Raw genomic sequence first — 18,905 nt, 5'->3', positions numbered from 1 at the left:
AGAGAGAGAGAGAGAGAGAGAGAGAGAGAGAGAGAGAGGAAGCAGTGTGGAGAGGGGCTTCCTGGTCGATATTAACCGTGAGACACCCGCCCACCACCCACACACATACTCGCATAGGTAGATGCCACGCAGAGCGGCAAGAGAGATAGAGATACAAAGAGAGACAGAGAGAGACAGAGAGTGAGAGAGAGAGAGAGAGAGAGAGGGAGAGAGAGAGAGGGAGGGAGATAGTGGGAGAGGGGGAGAGAAGAGAGATGGGCGCGTGCGGTTGTACGCGCTTGCCCTCGCACGCGGTGGCCGATGTACAGATATCGCGTAACTCGATGATTAGCAGCGACGACAAACCACCCTCTCCAGCAGCACTTCCACCACTACCGCCTACGTTGCCGGAGAAGTTTCTCTCTCTCTCTCTCTCTCTTTCTCTTCCACTCTCTCTCTCTCTCCCTCCCTTCCTCCCTCTCTCACTCCCGCTTCGTATTCCACTCCGGCATACCACCCCCACTCCGAGTACAGCGGCTGCACACGCTCTCGTGTGCCAAAAGGGTGCGCCGTTCGACGCCTTTGACCCACGGACACGCGCGCTCTCGTGTCGCGCAAGATCGATCGATCGCAACGCGGAGGCGATGACTGCGCACGGACCATCCGAACTTCTCGTTATCGCGCATTCTTTCGAATTTAAGATTACGATGTACTATCCTTTATCACGGATTTATATATCGATTTCGTACGTCCAATGAATAAATAAGATTCATACTGCTTGTTTTTTTCCTTTTTCCCCTTTTTTCTCCGTTCTTTTCTTCCTTTTATTCTCCTTTTGTTTGTTTGTTTTTCATTTTCTTTTCCTTTTTTTTTTTTCCATCGCCGTTGTTGTACTTCCTTCCTTTTCTTTATTTTTTTCTTTTTTTTCCGTTTAAATATTTGTGCGCGTACCAACGTATATTTACGTTGAACCTTAACTTGTCCTACTAAAGTACTGAACGTACGTGTGAATTTTGAATTTTGCGCGCAAATAGTTTACGTCCGAGGGGAGGGTGGGTGGGAGTGGGGGTTCTTCTTATTTCAGTTTGTTTATTCCCTTTCCCGTTCCCCCATCTCTCCCTACACGTCAATCTTTATTTTTACTTGGATTCGTAAATTTTTTTTCTTCTTTTTTTTTTTTTTTTTTTTTTTTTTTGAGAAAAATGCAAATGTATATACACGGTATATTAGTATCCTAAAAGTTTATTACTTCTATATTCTTAGGAACGAATGAAGACGAAGAAATTAACAAGAAACATTGCGAAAAATTCGATTATATTTTCGATTATATTTGCTGTAGATAAAAAATTTCGTACGATTTTCAATACGAAATTCGTATGGCGTGCAATTATCAATTTAACGTAGAAACATCGATCGCAAAGAGATCGCTCTCAGAGTTTAATCGGAGAGCTTTGAAACGATATTGCTAAAGCCGAATCGAATTTCGCATACGCTCAAACAGAACGATTTGAGTGGGATTGATAACCGTCGACACCTTGTTGGTTCGCAAGGTAATAGTCTCTAGATGAATATCGTATTTGATATAATCATTTATTGCTTTAAATGAAACATTCGAATGATATATAAATCGATCTAAGATTCCTTTCAATTGATAAAATTATCGTAGTATAATGGCGTTAATAGATCTATATATGAAAGAGAATGATGAATGAAATGGTATTATATTTAATAGTAAAAAGCTACTGCACAATTGTATGCGAAATCTTTCCTCGTGTCCTTCATTTACTCGTGTTCGTTCAATATCCTCTCTGTCCAACTTATGTCCTTCCTCTCTCTTTCTCTCTCTCTCTTTCTCTCTCTCTCTCTTTCTCTCTCTACTTCATTCTCTTCTCGTCGTTCCTCTCTTGTGGCACCCCTCGGTATCTCGTTTCCCGTTGGTAGGTCTACTCTCACGTTCGACGAGAGTTTATACGAGAATGAATGGTTGCACCGTCACTGATCGATATAGTTAACTAGACAGTATTCGTGAAGCTAGTTGGAGAAGGGCACGGTCCTGCTGACAAGGGAATATACTTATCGGTTTATTTTACGCGTATCGTCCTCATAGACATCTCTTGTTCAATTAAATATTTTCGAATATTCATTGTATCATGTTGCTTCAATAGAAATTTTCATTGATAATCTTGATCCATTAATTTCATCCTACGCTCGTACAACATCATCATTTTATACTTATAATTTACTTTTATTTATTTACTTTTTATTATTATTATTATTATTATTTTTTTTTTTTGAAAAAAAAAAAACGTAATAATTTCTCGACCAATTAAAATTAATTTATAAATATTAGATATGATTAATACTTAAAAATTGAATCATAGGGTATCGAATTGATCGAAATACTTTTATCCTAATATAATCTATACGCGTAACGTTCGCTTTAGATTGTTACCCGGTAAAAATCCATTCTCTTACATACAGGGTAGTTGCTACCGATTGTCGATCGTATTGTTGGAACATGTCGAGTGACGCGTTCGCTTCAAAGAACGGTCGCGCGTTGTCGACGGTTTATCATGGTGCCTGAACGTTTGTACGCTCGACTCGGTTTAACTAGACTCGACTCAACTCGATTCGACTGGATTGGACTCGGACTCGGCTGGACTCGACTTGGCGCCCTTTAAAAATGTCACTAAAATTCCTTTCTATCCTGTTATTGTACGATTCGGAAAGCTGCAAAACCAGTCTTCCATTATCTTTATATACGATAACATCGGTGAACCTATTTTTCATATCGTGTCCATAAAAACTCCTATTAATCCGTAGAATACATTTTTCCCGAGGGAGTTAAACGTAATAATTCATGAATTTAGTCCATTCCCATAAACCTTACGTTATTTTATTTTTTTTTTATTTTATTTTATTTTATTTTATTATTTTTTTTTCTTTTGTTTCATTAATAACGCCGAATAAATAACTTTATCAGACATAATAAGTAGTATACAAAATTTATTAATTTCTCTGAAATGATAAATCATTTCATTGTTATTTATTATAATAGAATTATACAAAACAGATAGATTTAATTATGGTATTTTCGATAGGATGACGATCATCCTATATAATAGCAAACGTCGTTGCGATAACGTTCATCGTTATCGAAAGGTCGATCGATATGTTAGCAGAGAGGAGGAACTCTAATAGGAGTGAGAAAGATAGAGAACACCGGAGAAAGAGACTCTGATATGCTACCGACGTGGTAGTGGAACAAGAGGGAGGCTAAGCTACGCGAAAAGAATTTAGCCGTGGTTTATGCGACGAAGGCAACCCTTTGAAAAATTCTTTCGGGGTAGCTTGGAGAAAACGGGCAAGCAGAAAGAGAAAAAGAACGAGAGGAAGGAAAGAGAGAGAGAGAGAGAGAGAGAGAGAGAGAGAGAGAGAGAGAGAGAGAGAGAGAGAGAGAGAGAGGGGAGGGGGAGAGAGAGAGAGAGACGAAGAGTGGCTACTGGCTGCGGCTCCCCGATATCGATTTTCGATAGCGGCATTTAGTGCTCTGTATATTCTGTCTGCCTCCCATACGTGTCTGATACGGGGACGTATACGTATCCGTGATAGGTATGGCGCTGTGATACGCGTCGAGAAGAGGGCTGGAGGGACAGGAGTACGAGAACGAAGAGAGAGAGAGAGAAAGAGAGAGGGGAGGGAGGGAAAGAGAGAGGGAAATGGAAGGAGGGGGAAAGAGAGAGAGAGAGAGAGAGCGAGCTCTGAGCTGCAAATTGCACTCGAGCTACCTACAAGGTGTCACAAAGGGAACCACCCGAAAAACCGACGAACCGTAATGTTTCGTCGTTGTGACGAACTTTTTCGAAATCGTTTTCACATTTCGCGACTGTTTTAGATCCTAAAAGAGTCACGATAAAGAAGTAGTTCAGCAAAAATTTTTATATTTTTTTTTTCTTTTTTTTTTTAATTTAACTCTCCGTCCAATTATACATATATGTGGGAGTCAACAAGTATGATGAAGATAGAATAAAAGTAAATTAATCAAATGATCTCTATCGAAAGATCATTCAATTGCAAACTGGCAAGTGACACCACTAACGTTTTGATTTCATCCTCCTCTTCCTCTTCCTCCTCCTCCCTCCACCTCTTTCTGTTAATCGTTACCACGATCATCCCTTTATCCCTTTAGGTTAGTAATTAGCATCTCGGAGGGCAACGCGGTTAAAGGGGTAAAATAGCAAACACTGATTGATACATCGTTTGAACTCTCCTCTCCATTCCCTTGTAAATCTGTTCCATTTGTACGTATGTATGTACATACATCGAACATCAATGCGTTTAGAATCGTCGAGTTAGTGAATGAACGGACGTCGGGTGTTAGAAGAGTATACGCCTAAGAGCGTGTTCCCTTGATGATCTCCAATTCTCATGATAGACAAAATTCTACAACAAGTTACGATTAAGGTTAAAATAATTGTATGGGAAGATTCATCATAAAATGAAAACCAAAAAGAAAAAAAAAGAAAAAAAAAAGAAAAAGAAAAAAATAGAAATAAAAAGGGAAAAAGAAGAGAAAGGAAAGAAACGAAAAAAAGAAAATGAAAAGAGGTAATATAAGATGTATTTTGTCCGTTTGAAAAGATTCAAAATATCCACCCTTGTGAATACGTTTTATAAAATTCAAAAGATAAGTTCTCGATGAACGAACGAACGAACGAACGAACGAACGAACGAACGAACGAACGAACGAACGAACGAACGAATGAACGAAGGAAAAAAAACGACTCTGCCTTCTAGGAGTTTCAATACCAGAGAAAAAAGTCTAGATCGATCAGCAAAGGTAGAGGGTAATAGTGGATGGCCGTGCAAGTTAGATTCTTGCTAGGTCGTATCAGATGAAATTCGAGAAGGAGGATCGAAGGGTGCTTTTCGTAGAAGCTCGGAAACGTTGATCCAGCTTATAGAAGGTGAGCGTGTCTGATAAGTACGTACACTTTGAGCATTAATGTCGATGATTCTGATCTATACAACGGATTCGATATATAATTAGGCTTAATGCAATCATGCAAAAACGACTAATTTTTTTAATTTTTAATCAAATTCTCTTTCGGATTCGACGCGATAAATTTTTTCGAATGCTGACATATTATTCAATTTTCTTTCTCTCTCTCTCTCTCTCTCTCTCTCTCTCTCTCTTTCTCGTTTCTTTCTTCTAACATTCTTGCGCATGTATTAATTATTATCAACGGTCGCCTCTGTTTACACCCTCGTTGCGCTATTTTTACATAACCTATCTCCAAGCTCCCCCTCCCCCCCCACCGCCTGTCTCGTCTCACAAGCAAAGAGAAGAAGAAGATGGTGAGGGGAGAGGGGTGTATGAGGTAAAGGAAAGGAAGAAGGGTGGTAGAGGGTGATAGCCCCTAAGGTATAGCACGCTGCTTGTTTTCTAAGCACTAACCCAAGCAGCTAGAAGCTGCCAGAGCCTCCGCCTTCTTTTCGAGAAGCTCACGATTATGAGTACGAAACCATCGACCTACTCCTCTCTCTTTCTCTTTCTCTTTCTCTCTTTCTCTCTCCCTCTCTTCCTTCTTTATCTTTACCTAGCCTGATCCTGTCACCCTCTCTTTTTTACTCCCTACATTTTACGATACGGTATTTCGATGCGACGAACGAGCTTGGCCTACTTTCAAAACCACCCTATGGAACAATAACACCGATCAAGATCGATTTTCAGAGAGGTCTTCTTAATACGTGATACGCCTAAAATTCTTGAGCGTAGTTTTCATTTTACATTGAAAATACGATACGAATGATATAAAAAGGGAATAAGACAAAAAGTATGAGAACATCCTCGTAGATAAAGATGAAGAGATGGGCGTACATTGAGTGCAGTCGGTAATCAATGCCGCCCATCAATTAATAAAACCATCCTTCGTCGAGCCGATTCTCGAAACAATACACTGGAGAGCGATCAATCCCTGAAACTGCTTTCGCTTAAGACTCCAATGTCTGGCGCGGGCACTGGATCGAAGACAAAAGGTCGGATAAAGCATAATTCCAAAAGCAATACCACGATTAATTATATCTTGGTTGATATAACAGATATAACGTTAAATTAATGATCGTTTTTAAGAAATAATTAATAAGGGCGAGCTTTGTGACACCGGCATTTGCACAAATTACGAGAGATTAATAACTCACTTCTCTCGTAACGATAACAACTAGGAAAATTACTGTTTTTATAAGAACGCTACAAACGATCGAATTCCCGGAGGGTGGGTGGATGGGTGATTGGTGATGATTGGGGATGGGTGGGGACGGGAGGGGGTAGGGGGAAACTTTCCAATAGAATTTTGTTAACGATAATAGGAATGATTAATTAAGAGTCCAGATAAGTATTATAGGCTAATACAGATTTCGATTCATATACGTGTTGGTAGCTGATTTTTCATAGAGACAAAAACAAAGAAAAAAAGAAAAAGAAGAAAAGAAAAGAATAAAAGAGAGAGAGAGAGAGAGAGAGAGAGAGAGAGAGAGAGAGAGAGAGAGAGAAAAGAAACAGAAGAATTCCTCAGAAAAAATGGATCGTGTTTTTGATCCAAGGATCATAGCCAAAGATCAAATCGTACGAGGCATTTAATTTCATTCCAATCTAATTTTAGTCAACGAAGCGACGTTACTGTTTGCAAAACGAAGTCGGACAAACACTCGTTTTCATCTTTCACTGTTAAATCGCCGAGAGTTTTCGTTCTGTCCGTTCGTTACTACTACTACTATTATTACTACTATTACTACTACTGTTGCTGCTGCTGCTGCTGCTGCTCTTGCTGCTGCCACTACTACTACCACTACTATTGCTACCACTACTATTGTAGGCTGATGCCGTCGTCGTGACGGCTGTACGGTAACGATCGTCGACATTAAGGATGGAGGACGGAATAAGCGCGCGCGCGCGCGCATGTGTGTGTGTGTGAGAGAGAGAGAGAAAGAGAGGAAGAGAGAAAGAGTGGGTAAAAGGGAATGAGGAAAAGAGGGAAACGAAAGTAACGGAAAGTGAGAAAGAGAGAAGGGGAAAGAGCGTGGCTCGGTACATAGGCGTGTCTGCCTGAGACCTCCTCGACGAGGGAATGTTAATTAATTAGCGTTGAGGCATCGATCACGCCGTTACTTTGTACCGCACTGCGTTGTCTACGTCGACGCTACCTTCTACCGGTGCTTTCCAATATGACGAGGTTGCTCGAGTGGTGTACAGTTAACTGTAGCAAATACCTGTAGTTATACACCGGGTGTCTATTTTCCTCCAGGAACAACACTTGAGCTTAGAGGATCTCATTGGCCACATTCAAAGTGAACTAGCTTTAGTTTTGTTTTGCTCTATTTACAGGAAATACCAGTGAGGAAATTATTCGTTAGTATATTTATGATATATGCCATAATGAAATTTGCAAATAAGATTTTATTGTTCAAAAATTTTTCTTTATGTCCAAAGATGTAGGATAATTTTTTTTCTCTCTTTCTTTCTTTCTTTCTTTCTTTCTTTCTCTTTCCTTTTTTCTTTCTTCTTCCTTCAATTTCGTTACAATCCATCGATGATAATTCTGTCGGGCACGGTAACGTCCAAGTATCGTTTCGATAATATGAGATTGAGTAACAGACGATGTAGAATATGAGAAGAGTCATCTCTTCCTCAAGAGACCTCATCATTGCGCTATCGGAGAGAACGAGTACCAATCCTCAAAAAAGTCAATATCTTCGTATAAGATATAATCTTTCAAGTAACTAAGTTTATCATCTCGTTGAGTTTTCTAATCTTTCTGTCCGATCGATAGGGATCTTAAATTTATTTTTTTCTTTTTTCTTATTTTTTTCTTTCTATTTTTTTTTTTTTGTTTCTGTTTTTGTCTTCTTTCCCTTAATCGATAACGCACGCCGGAAATAAACGTTTCTTCTTCGAAACAATTCTTAATAATATTTGAACTATTGAAGGAAAAATTTGTACGATATGAAAAATACTTAATAATAAAAAATTTGAAGGAGGTTAAAAAATCGTATCTATAAATTATTGATTCCATTAGCTTTTCATGAAGCACGTATCTGGTAGAAGCATTAGAGTAACATCGATATACGTCGAAGTTAAGTATATCGGAAGTACTTCCTCGATGAAACACATTATCCTCGCGTAACGGGAAGATCGTGTTATCCGGAACGTTGAGAGGAACGACTATGGTCACGACGAGTCACCTTTGACCTAGATTAGAAACATCGCTTTGTCGGAGGGAGAGCAACGAGTTGGTTATATGAAGGAGAGCGATATTCTGAATAATGCGAACGGAGTTGCTTATTAACGAGACTAGAGCATCGAGTTCACCTTCTAATTGATGAGACGTTACGTGCTTAAAAAGGGTTGAAACATATTTCTTTTTAATTTTTTTTTTTTATTTTTTTTTTATACCTAACATATATTATTATTATTATTATTATTATTTTTCTTTTCTAGTACGAAGATATACTCGATGATATTCCATTATTATTCGTAAGGATTTTATAAATTTATAAATTTTCGAAAAGGAAAAAAAAAAAAAAAGAAAATTTATTTCGCTCGATGCAACGAACGATATATAAATTTCGTCGTACAGTTAGAAATGTGATTTTATAAAAGGAAATTAATTTTTAAAAGAAAGAAACAATAAAAAGTCAATAATTCGATTTATTTAGCCAGACATAATCATAAAAGATTTTATAACCGGAGTTATCCAGTACCTTTATACAAAATCAAACATTCAAAAAAGTTTTCGATAATCGAATGAAATTTACAGGGATACACGAATAAGATTTTCAATTTTCTATAATATTTTTATTGTTTATATTTTACGAAGTAGTGAAATTCGTAAAATTCGTTCTTCCAACGAAACGATTTAGATCTGTACTGGGTTATCTTAGAGGAAGCATCGATTTCATAAATAAATGTTTATCTAAAGGAGAAAGAAAGTGAGAAATAATATAAAACGGACGAGAGGGGATTGGGGGGAGGTAGGGGAGTGAGCAGAGGATTCGAAGGGGGTGGGGGATGGAAACGAAGGAAGTAAGGTGGTTGGTGTTGGTGGTTTGGTAGAAGTGGCTTAAACGTGGCTGCTCTTGCTGCTAAGCTATAGCGAAGAGTAGAGAGAATCGTGCATTCTCGTAGATACGACTAGGACGGGAGAGATAGAAGGAGACAGAGGGAGGATGCGCCAGAGTGGAAGAGTAAAGAATTATACTACGTGCTCTGGGTGCCAAGTTCTGGGGTTGGTTTATGGAACAATCGTGGAGAAGTGGGCCTCGTTAGAATCCACCGCGTTCGAGGCTATATCCGTTGCTGGTTTTAAGGTAACTTTAGAGAAACCTGTTAATGGTTACAGCTTTTCTGATATACCCGCCGCCACCACTGCTCTACCACCGTCTTTCGAGATTCTTCAAGAATACGATATCTCGTTAATTATTTCTGTTCTCTTCAAATTCAAGTGATAGAACTTTTCACGACTTAAAGTATGCACTTAGCAAATTATAATGTAATTGAGAAACCTTTGCTGATCTCTATTATATCTATTTATATATGAGTCGTTCTCTTTTCAAATCTATTTAACTATCTTATTAAAGAAAAAGCGAAGAAATGCGATGAAATAATATAAATTGCTTATTGAAATTTCAATTATAATATAAATTCAAATAAACATTGTAAAATGTATAAATGCCGATGTCGTTTTAATCTAACGACACGTAAAGTGAGTAAGTTGGAATAGTTTTGGAATAATCGTTATTATTGTAATAAATGATTTTTTTTTTCTTTTTTTTTTTTTTTGATTTATTTAATGGCCAAAAAAATTTTGTCATTTAATAATATTAAATGATGAAAATTAGAGAAATTTATTATGAATATAATAAGTGATAATTCCAATGAGTGCTTTGACAGTTAAATTTTCAAAGAAAAATTTCAATAAGTAAAGTTTATCGATTTGGCATTTGTATGAATGGCACATATATTCTATTGGAATATCTATATCGATAAGAATTAAGTCATTCTGATAAAATTTAGTTTCCTTTAAAGGAATTATTATAAAAAATTCGTGTCGAACATGATAAAGGATATCTATTTATTTTTCTTTCTTTCTTTTTTTTCTTATTTTCCTCGGACAATCGTTGTTTCAACGCGAGGAAACAATGCAAAAATAAAAATACCAAAAGCTTTCTTTTTATTTCATTATATTTTCGTTATTATAACGAACATGATATCGACATAAAGATACGGAATGAAAAGTCACAGGTAGAATAACATGTAGAAAAGACATTAAACTTTACTACAACTAATAACACGAGCGACGTTTAAGCCGCTTTATTTTAACTGCTCTCTGTTAAAAGCTTCTTCTAGTATCCGACGTCGCATGAAGACAATTTTTTCTTATTGAATAATGTTTTTCATCTGTGCCGTGGCGTATAACCTTTTTCTTTTTTCTTTTTTTTTCTTTTTCTTTTTTTTTTTTTTTTTTTAATTTCAAGTTACTCGGCTTAAAAAGTTGTTTCCGGAGGTAGAGCATTTACGACGATTGTTACTGCTTTGTAAAATATCATCTCTTTCATTTTTATTTTCATTGTTATTATTGCATAGGTGACTTGTTAATGATTGATATATTAAAACAAATTTATTCATAACTAAAAGCGCATGTAAATTAAATGTAAATTAAATTTACGTAGGAAACGATGCAGAAATTTTCGTTACAATCCCTCTCTGCGAATTGAAATGACATTATTCTTTTAATAAATAATATAATTTCAAACAATTACTGATGAAGGAATAAACGTAAAATACGTATAAAATCAAAACAATCTTCTAACCATCGTTGTATCTAATCGTACTTGAACTTTATACTCGAATGATAGATACCGAGTGGATATAATAAATATAAACAAATGTGCGTGTACGTATTGATCGTGTATCACCTTTAAAATATCTTTAGGTGATTTTCTATAACAACATAAACAAGAACGACAACGCCGACGACGAAGGTGATCTCTTAGAGATTAGTAAAGAAGAATCTTTCGAGCAGATAGGTCGTAAGATATCTTAATTAAAACTTCTAGAAATACATCGTACGAGATATATTTTGGAGTGGATAGTGCGTGAATGACGATGTTGCCGAGTTTTACGTGGAAGTTTGTACGAGAAGTGTACGTAAACCATCGTTGAATGTACGCACTCTAAAGAAAGATGGAAAGAGAGAGAGAGAGAGAGAGAGAGAGAGAGAGAGAGAGAGAGAGAGAGAAGGAGAAGAGAGTGCTGCCCGTTCGAAGTACTTCGTTCTTGCAGCTACCCCGGTATTTTAGTAGTTCGCCGAAACGAAGAGCTATTTTCACCTCAAGATCGCACACGCCGTACGATAGCTACGGTAATATAATGTGCTTCGACTTAGTCGAGCATCGGTTCGTATCGTAAATCCGATGGACCACTTAATCCTCTTGTTTCTTTCTATAGAATATATGTCGTTTTAAAGTAGAGACATTGTAGCACGGTAATATCTGTGACTTCGGATTACTAGTAGATTTACATCGAGAACAAATCGACGTTTTTTTTTTCTCGGGGAAAAAGAAGAAAAAAAAAGAAAAAGAAAAAAAAACGAAAAGGAGAAAAAAAAAAAGACAACAACAGAACCGCATGAACTTTTTCTAGGTACTTTGTTAATCGTGTCAAAATGTAATATGCACGTGTTTTAGAAGTACACGAAAGGGAAATATTTGAAACTTTGCCAAACGAAACTATTTCACTCAGAATGATGTACACATTTACGAATGATTACAAACGAACGTGGCACTCAAAATTTTGCACCAACGTATCGAGATAATTTCAAAATAATGAGTCATTTCGAACTAATGAAAGATTTTTAAGCCAACAAATTTTTAAGCCAACAAATTTTTTTCTTTCTTTCTTTCTTGTTTTTTTCTCTCCTTTCTTCTCTTCTTTTTTTCTTTTTTTTTGATCGGAACTATCTTTCCGAAAAAAAAAAAGAAATGTATGATCTGATAATGTTGAAATAATATCATGTTCGTTTTGAACTTTTACTTTTGTATATTTAGCAATCGAATAAACATGATGGTCGAAGCAAACGATTTGTGGTTGGATAGCGCCACTTCTCTGTTTCTTTCACTTTGAAAACTTTCTAAAAACTAAAACTTTTCCGGTCTCGTAAAGTAGAAGTTTTATCAATTGGAAAACTATCCAACGTTGTTCTTTCTTCTTGGTTTCGGATCATTGACATGACTACGATCGGGAACAAATTTTATAAGACTCAAATTAGATTTCGACTGCTTGTCAAAAGGACATAGGAAAAACGATTAACGATTAAGTTAATTAATTTAGATCTTATACACACACACACATATATATATATATTTATATGTATTTTTTTTTCTTTCTTAATCTTTCTTGCAGATCGTATATTATAAAACGTAATGTTCGTATTAAAATTTTATCAATAATATATATATATATATATATATATATATATATATATATATATATAGTGCATTAAATCACGTAGTGCATTAAAAGAGATAATATTTTGCGTGTTTATTTAAAAAAAAAAAAAAAAAACTCGAATATTTCATATTTTTGCATTAGAGTAAATGTCAGTTGCAGAGGAGCACGGTTTACGGACATCGCAATATGAAGAGAGAATGAGGTCGACCACTCGGTGAAATGGGTTAGAGAAGATGGATACCGACTGACTACCACCCAACCAGCATCCATGATCCATGTCGGTTCGACCAAGTTAGTTCTTTTCATTGCGAAACAAGTTTTATGAGAGCACACGACTGAAGATAAAGAGTACATAATACGAACGGAAGACTACGTAATTCGTTGCTCTGAAAAATATAGCGGCCTTTAAATGAGGTAAGTTTGAGATACTGATATTACGAAAAAAAGAAAAAAGAAGGAAAAAAGAAAAAAAGAAAAAAAAAAGAAAAAATGAAAAAAGATGTTTTAATATGAATTCGAAAATCGATCTAAACTCATCTAATACACTTTGTAAATGAGTTAATCGGAAATACTTCTAATGATCATTGAAAATTGTCAAGTACAATCTCGTCGAATGGCGTACATGTTACTAAATGTTAAGAATAATATCCACGTAACCATGGAAATTGAAAATAGCCGACGTATCTATCGTTACCGATATTATTAGTTAATATAATATTTTTATTATCACTTTTAATATAGCAATCTTTATTGCTATGGTATCATTATCCATAAGGTTGGACGAACTAAAAAAGCTCCAGCTTTCAGTCAAATAACAAAGGAATTATATATTGTTCGAGTTGGAATTGAAGTTGTAGTTGGAATTGAAGTTACAGTTGGAATCGAAGTTAAAGTTATAGTTGAAGTTGACGTTGTAGTTGAAGTTAGAGTAAGAGTCGGAGGTTGAATTCAAGTTAAAGGATAGACGAGAAAACGTGCAGTGCTTCGTACAAACCGTAATTGAAAAAAATTTTTATTTTTGTAAAAAGTTATTGCGTGGGCCAATGCTTTTTCTCGATGGTGATTGCATAAGGAACTACCTGCGATCGAAAACCTAGCGAAAAAAAAAAAAAAAGAAAAAAAAAAATCGATAGGATAGAATCCTTGGAAAGGGTGAAAATGTTCGAAGAGAGACATTCGACAGAAAAAAAGGAAAGAAAAAAAAAAAAAGAAAAAAAAAGGAAAAAGAAAAAAGAATCCTTGTATAGAGTGCATGAAGAAGAAGAAGGGTTAAAGGGAGGGGGAGGAAGGGGATGGGCTTCGTCCTCGTTCAGTGGTCGTAACACGAGGACGGTAGAGAAGTTTCACGATGGTGAGGACCGCAATGCAGCGATGTCGGCATTTTAATTGAAAGCGTCACCGTACGAAACGAGGAGCATGATCTCCTCTATCTTTTAGGATCTCTGATATCAGTTCACCCGCGAAACATTTCGATCGGAACGTTTAATAAAGTAATGTGATTAAATATAAAAAAAAAAAAAGAAAAGAAAAAGAAAAAAGAAGAAAGAGAAAAAAAATATTAAAATAAAATAAAAAGGAAAAGAATAGAAGAGACAAAAAAGAAAAGAAAAGAAAAGAAAAGAAAAAAAAGAAAAGAAAAAACCAAGAAAAAAGAAAAATCAAATCGCAGGATCGTCGGTTAATTGAAATGAAGTCACTTTGATAAAATTATCTTGTTAGTTTCTGCCAAAATTAGACGGCAGTATTGGAATTCCGTTTTAAAAAAATCCACGAAGAGGGCGATGACTTGGAATCGGTGAAAAGGCTTGCCGTCGGTAAGAATGGCGTCCGCAGCCGCGCGAAATATTTACGAGCGTTGGAAGAAGAAGGAAAGAAAGAAGAAAAAGAAAAAAAAAACGCAGAAGCAAAAGCAAAAGCAAAAGAAGAAGAAGAAGAAGAAGAAGAAGAAGAAGAAGAAGAAGAAGAAGAAAGAGATGGAGAAAAACGTGGAGAAGAGGTAAGTTAGCGAGCGCGGAAATTTCAGCTCCGCGTGTTGAAAGAGGAGAAAAGAATAAAAAGGGAGGGAGTGAGAGAGCGTGTACGTGGGGCGGTCGATTAGAGAGGGGCTGTACTGACGGTGCGCTGGCGGTCTACCGAACTCGTTTAAAATACATCTGGGAGACGGTACTTTCAGGAAGGAATGACTCTACTCTCAGGATAGAATGGCTCTCGGTATATGACTGCGAGATGAGCGAGGAGGCGAAATAGAGTGCGACGAGAAGGGAGGAGTACGAAAGGGTACGAGAAGCGTGGGCGTTTGCGAGAAGGAACGCGAAGGAGAGGTGGATGAACGGCTAGATAGAGATAGATAGATAAAGTAGAATAAGAGGAAGAGGGAGAGAAAGAGAGCAAGAGCGAGAGCGAGAGCGAGAACGAGAGCGAGAGCGAGAGAGAGAGAGAGAGAGAGAGAGAGAGAGAGAGAGAGAGAGAGAGAAAGAGGAAAAGAGGGAGAGGGACCGGATGTAAAGGGAGACGCATTGTTTACAGTAATGAAGGCGTAAATAAGTGATGAGCCGAGCGGCGCATCGATCTCACTGCGGGTTCCGACTTCCACTTGGTACAGCACTGCGCTCACCGAGAATCCTCCTACGCTTTCTCTCTCCTCCTCCTACACCCCCAACCCATTGCCCCATCTCTCTTTCTCTCTCTCTCTCTCTCTCCCTCTCTCTCTCTCTCTCTCTCTCTCTCTCTCCTTCTCTTTCTCTCATCGACGTTCCAACGGTCTATGGAGCGGAGGGTGAAGTAGTCTCTCTTACCCGGCTGCTTTCGGATTAATAATCATTTTCCTAGCGTCGCTCAGAGTAATGTCGCCGCGTGTATCTTCCCTCGAGATTTAAATGCCTTTGGATATCCATCCGCGTGAGATTTCAACGAATGTATGTTCTCTTTCTTTCTTTCTCTTTCTCTCTCTCTCTTCTCTCTTCTCTCTCTCTTTGTCTCTCTCTCTCTCTCTCTCTCTGTCTCTCGCTCTCTCGGTTGTAACATTAGCGAAAAAAACTCGACGAGAGATGATTTTAGTTGAAAATGTCTCACGTTCGGCGCTTAAAAGAAAATTTTTTAATTTGAATTATTTTAGAAAAGCGAAGATCCAACGAAATCCTGTTTGAGTTTAATAGTGAAGATGGATTAAAGTAAGTCGGATAGGGGGAGAAAAAAAAAAGAAAAAGCTACGACTTGGATCGTGCCATTATAAATCTTTCTTCCAAAGGTTTTGGTCGTTAAGTCCGATCAATAAATTTTCCAACTTGTCATTTTTTTTCATTTTATTTGCGACACATTGATATATATATATATATGTATATATAATTTTTTAAGAAGACGCAACGATCGATATCTCGTTTTTAGTGAGATTTCCATTTTCTTTTTCTTCTTCTTTTTCTTTTCCGGAAAAAGAAAAAAAAAACATGCAATAAATCGACAAAGAAAATCTACTTAAAGATCTACTTAAAAAGATAGATGACAAGATTCAGATGATTTTTGCTGACGAAAATTTAATTCGTACCCTCGGCTTTCAAATTATCTAATTAAGGATAACGCGTCGCTATGTTTCGCGATGTTTCGCCAAAGGGATAAATTAAAAAAAAAAAAAAAAAAAACCTTTTTTCATACGTCATTCAAAAAATTGATCTGAACTTTTGGAAGGCAGTTGAAAGTGGAAAATGAAAAACCATGAGTTTATATAAAACTCCATGATTATGGTCTTGTACATTTCATAAAAATATCATATATCTGTAAGTATGTTTTGTAAAAAAAAAAAAAAAAGTAACAAGTATGATTCATTTAGGTATATAAATATATATTTACATATATATATATATATATATATATACACACACACACTCACGCACACACGTACACACACACGCGTATAGAATTATAAATAGTTATGAATCTACAAAAAAAAAAAGAAAAAAAAAAAAAAAAAAAAAAAAAGAAAAAAAAATAACATACCTACAATATACATTTTTAAAAGTTAAAATATGCTTGCGAAATAATGATATCGTCGACTATAAATTATCTAAAATGACTGAAGAGAAACATATTTTAATTTTACCTTCAAATTTCGATGAAAAATTGCGAAGAATTTCTTGAAGGAGTCAACGCACGTGTAAACCAAAGAGAAAGAGAGAGAGAAAGAGAGAGAGAGAGAGAGAGAGAGAGAGAAATAATATCGTGAAGCCACACAGAACGATTTCTATGGAAGAAGAAGAAGAAGAAGGAGAAGGAGGAGAAGAAGAAGAAGAAGAAGAAGAAGAAAAAGAAGAAGAAGAAGAAGAAGAAGAAGAAGAAGAAGAAGAAGGAGAAGAAGAAGAAGAAGAAGAAGAAGATCGACGTTGAATCGCGCTTACGTCAGGCTCAAAAGGGTGGCAAGAGGGCGGGATGGGGGGCTGCAGACGATCTCCGGTATCATCGGGAGCATCTCGTCGTCGTTCGCCACGCCTAATTATCATCTCCGCGCGTTTTTACGCATACATATATGTATGTACGTATAGAAGACACGTATCTATGTATGTACACACGCGTGAAAAACGAATAGGTATATATACATATATATACATACATATATACATACATACATACATATATATATATATATATGAGAAACTCAATGACGCCTTCTCCCCTCCTTTTCTCTTTCCTCAAGAGCCATCCTCTTCTTTTGCTTGATTCTCCTCTTTGCCGACGCTCGCCTTTCCTACGCTTCTCTTCTCACCAAACACGTACGCAACAAGCCATTGCACAATACGAGAGTATCAAACGTAATTGCATACACGCGCGCGAACGTATGTATGTACATATGTATGCATGTATGTATGTATGTATGTATATATATATATGTATGTGCTCTAGAGACGATATTCTTTATTTTTTATATAGGATTCATTATATTATCTCCTATGTCGTTTATTTAAAATCGATAGAGAATTCGTTTGAAAATTTTTTTTTTCCAGATCGATTTGAAATCAATGTAGTTATTGATCTAGTAAAAAAAAAGAATGTAATACACAATAACGCGTTATTGTTAGAAAGTAATCTATACGTAAGTTATATATATATATATATATATATATATATATTTTGTGGATGATAAATTGAAATTATTATAATAGATATTCGTTAAAAGAGAGATTATTGGAATAATATTCTATATAATGTCAAACGTTTTACAATTACTCTTCATTCCATCGTCGTTGGCCAATTAAATATTATAAACATATGCAATATAACGATATGAATTTTTTCTCAATTAAAAAAACAAAATAAAAAAAAAGGAAAGGAAAAAGTCTATAAAAAAAAAAAAAAAAAAAAAAAAAAAGAAAAAAAAACGTAATAAACGGTACTTTATGTAGATTGTGACGGTGTCAACGGAAGTAAAGGAGATGGTAGAAGATGATTGTCATTGGAATGGGTGTTCCTTATTAATTCGAAGACACCGAGGGCAAGTTTAAGTCAGAGAGTGAGTTAAGGAACAAACGTTAGAAAAAAAGGAAAGAAAAAAAGATAGAAAGAAAGAAAGAAAGAAAGAAAGACAAGAATTAGAGAAGGAGCCGCGCTAAATTCTTAATTTACAAGTGGAGCGGAAGTGGTTATCGCACGAGCTTCGCGGTGCGTGCACTCGTAAACGAATTTTATTGTCCCGTGGTTGCGCAAACGAGTGGCCGGGCAAACCGTGCGCGCGCGCGCGCGCCATCGAACGAAGAAAATAGGGTCGTTGTATAAGGTCGATGATGACAGAAAGAACGAATTTCACCGGTGCTTTGATTCGAGAGATTCGATCTTTCAAGCTGAACGGATTTTTAACAGATTTCTTTTTTTCTTTTTCTTTTTTTTTTTTTCTTTCTCTCTTATTTAAAATTCTTTCCTTGACGAGAAAAATCTTCTAAATTCTATTATCTTTCGATATAGATAGATCACGATGAATTCATTAATAAAATGACGAACATTTTCAATAGTTAATTTTTACGATAGAGATGCGCGAGTTAAATCGAGAGCAAATACGATGGCTTATTATTAGTAACAGAATATAAAGCTATCGAAGAGTAACGTGTGCTTTACTAAAGAACGAGAGGAACAAAAAGGAATGAGAGAAGTAGAAGAAGAGAGAAAAGAGAGATCGAGAGATAATTTTCTTTAGACGGGAACCATGGAGAAGAGTTTCTGTCTTCGTTCATCGAGCTTGTTTACAGTCGAGAATATCCCGTGTCGAGCAGCGCTCGAGTTATTTGCAGTTGTGCGATTGCAGCCGGATCGCAGTCTGTTTTTGCGCCAAAGACGAGAGAGAGAGAAAGAGAGAGAGAGAGAGAGAGGGAGAGAGAGAAGAGAAAGAAAATGAAAAAGAACAGAGCCGTCATCATCGAAGTAGAGACGAATGTATTTC

General features: G+C 36.4%; 1 protein-coding gene and 1 long non-coding RNA gene across 9 annotated transcripts in view; one reads left to right on the top strand and one right to left on the bottom strand.

Annotated features, from left to right (window-relative positions):
- mam (neurogenic protein mastermind) overlaps nt 1–18,905 on the bottom strand; it is a 176,367-nt gene that overhangs the window by 27,804 nt on the left and 129,658 nt on the right. The gene's annotated exons all lie outside the window — the stretch shown is intronic.
- Nucleotides 11,056–18,905, top strand: part of LOC118443557 (uncharacterized) — a 12,129-nt gene continuing 4,279 nt past the window's right edge. Inside the window, exons 1-2 of one of the 2 annotated variants that reach the window (XR_004838737.2) lie at nt 11,056–11,399; nt 12,647–12,901. This is a non-coding gene — a long non-coding RNA (uncharacterized LOC118443557). Of the gene's footprint in view, nt 11,400–12,640; nt 12,902–18,905 lie in introns of both variants that reach the window. The other variant, XR_004838736.2, reaches the window with a different exon arrangement.

Source organism: Vespa mandarinia, chromosome 2 (assembly GCF_050613455.1).
Source record: "Vespa mandarinia isolate Hongniang chromosome 2, ASM5061345v1, whole genome shotgun sequence".
In the NCBI taxonomy this organism is placed as follows: domain Eukaryota; kingdom Metazoa; phylum Arthropoda; class Insecta; order Hymenoptera; family Vespidae; genus Vespa; species Vespa mandarinia.
Note: the sequence above shows the minus strand (reverse complement) of the source record. Positions and strands in the feature narration are given on the sequence as shown.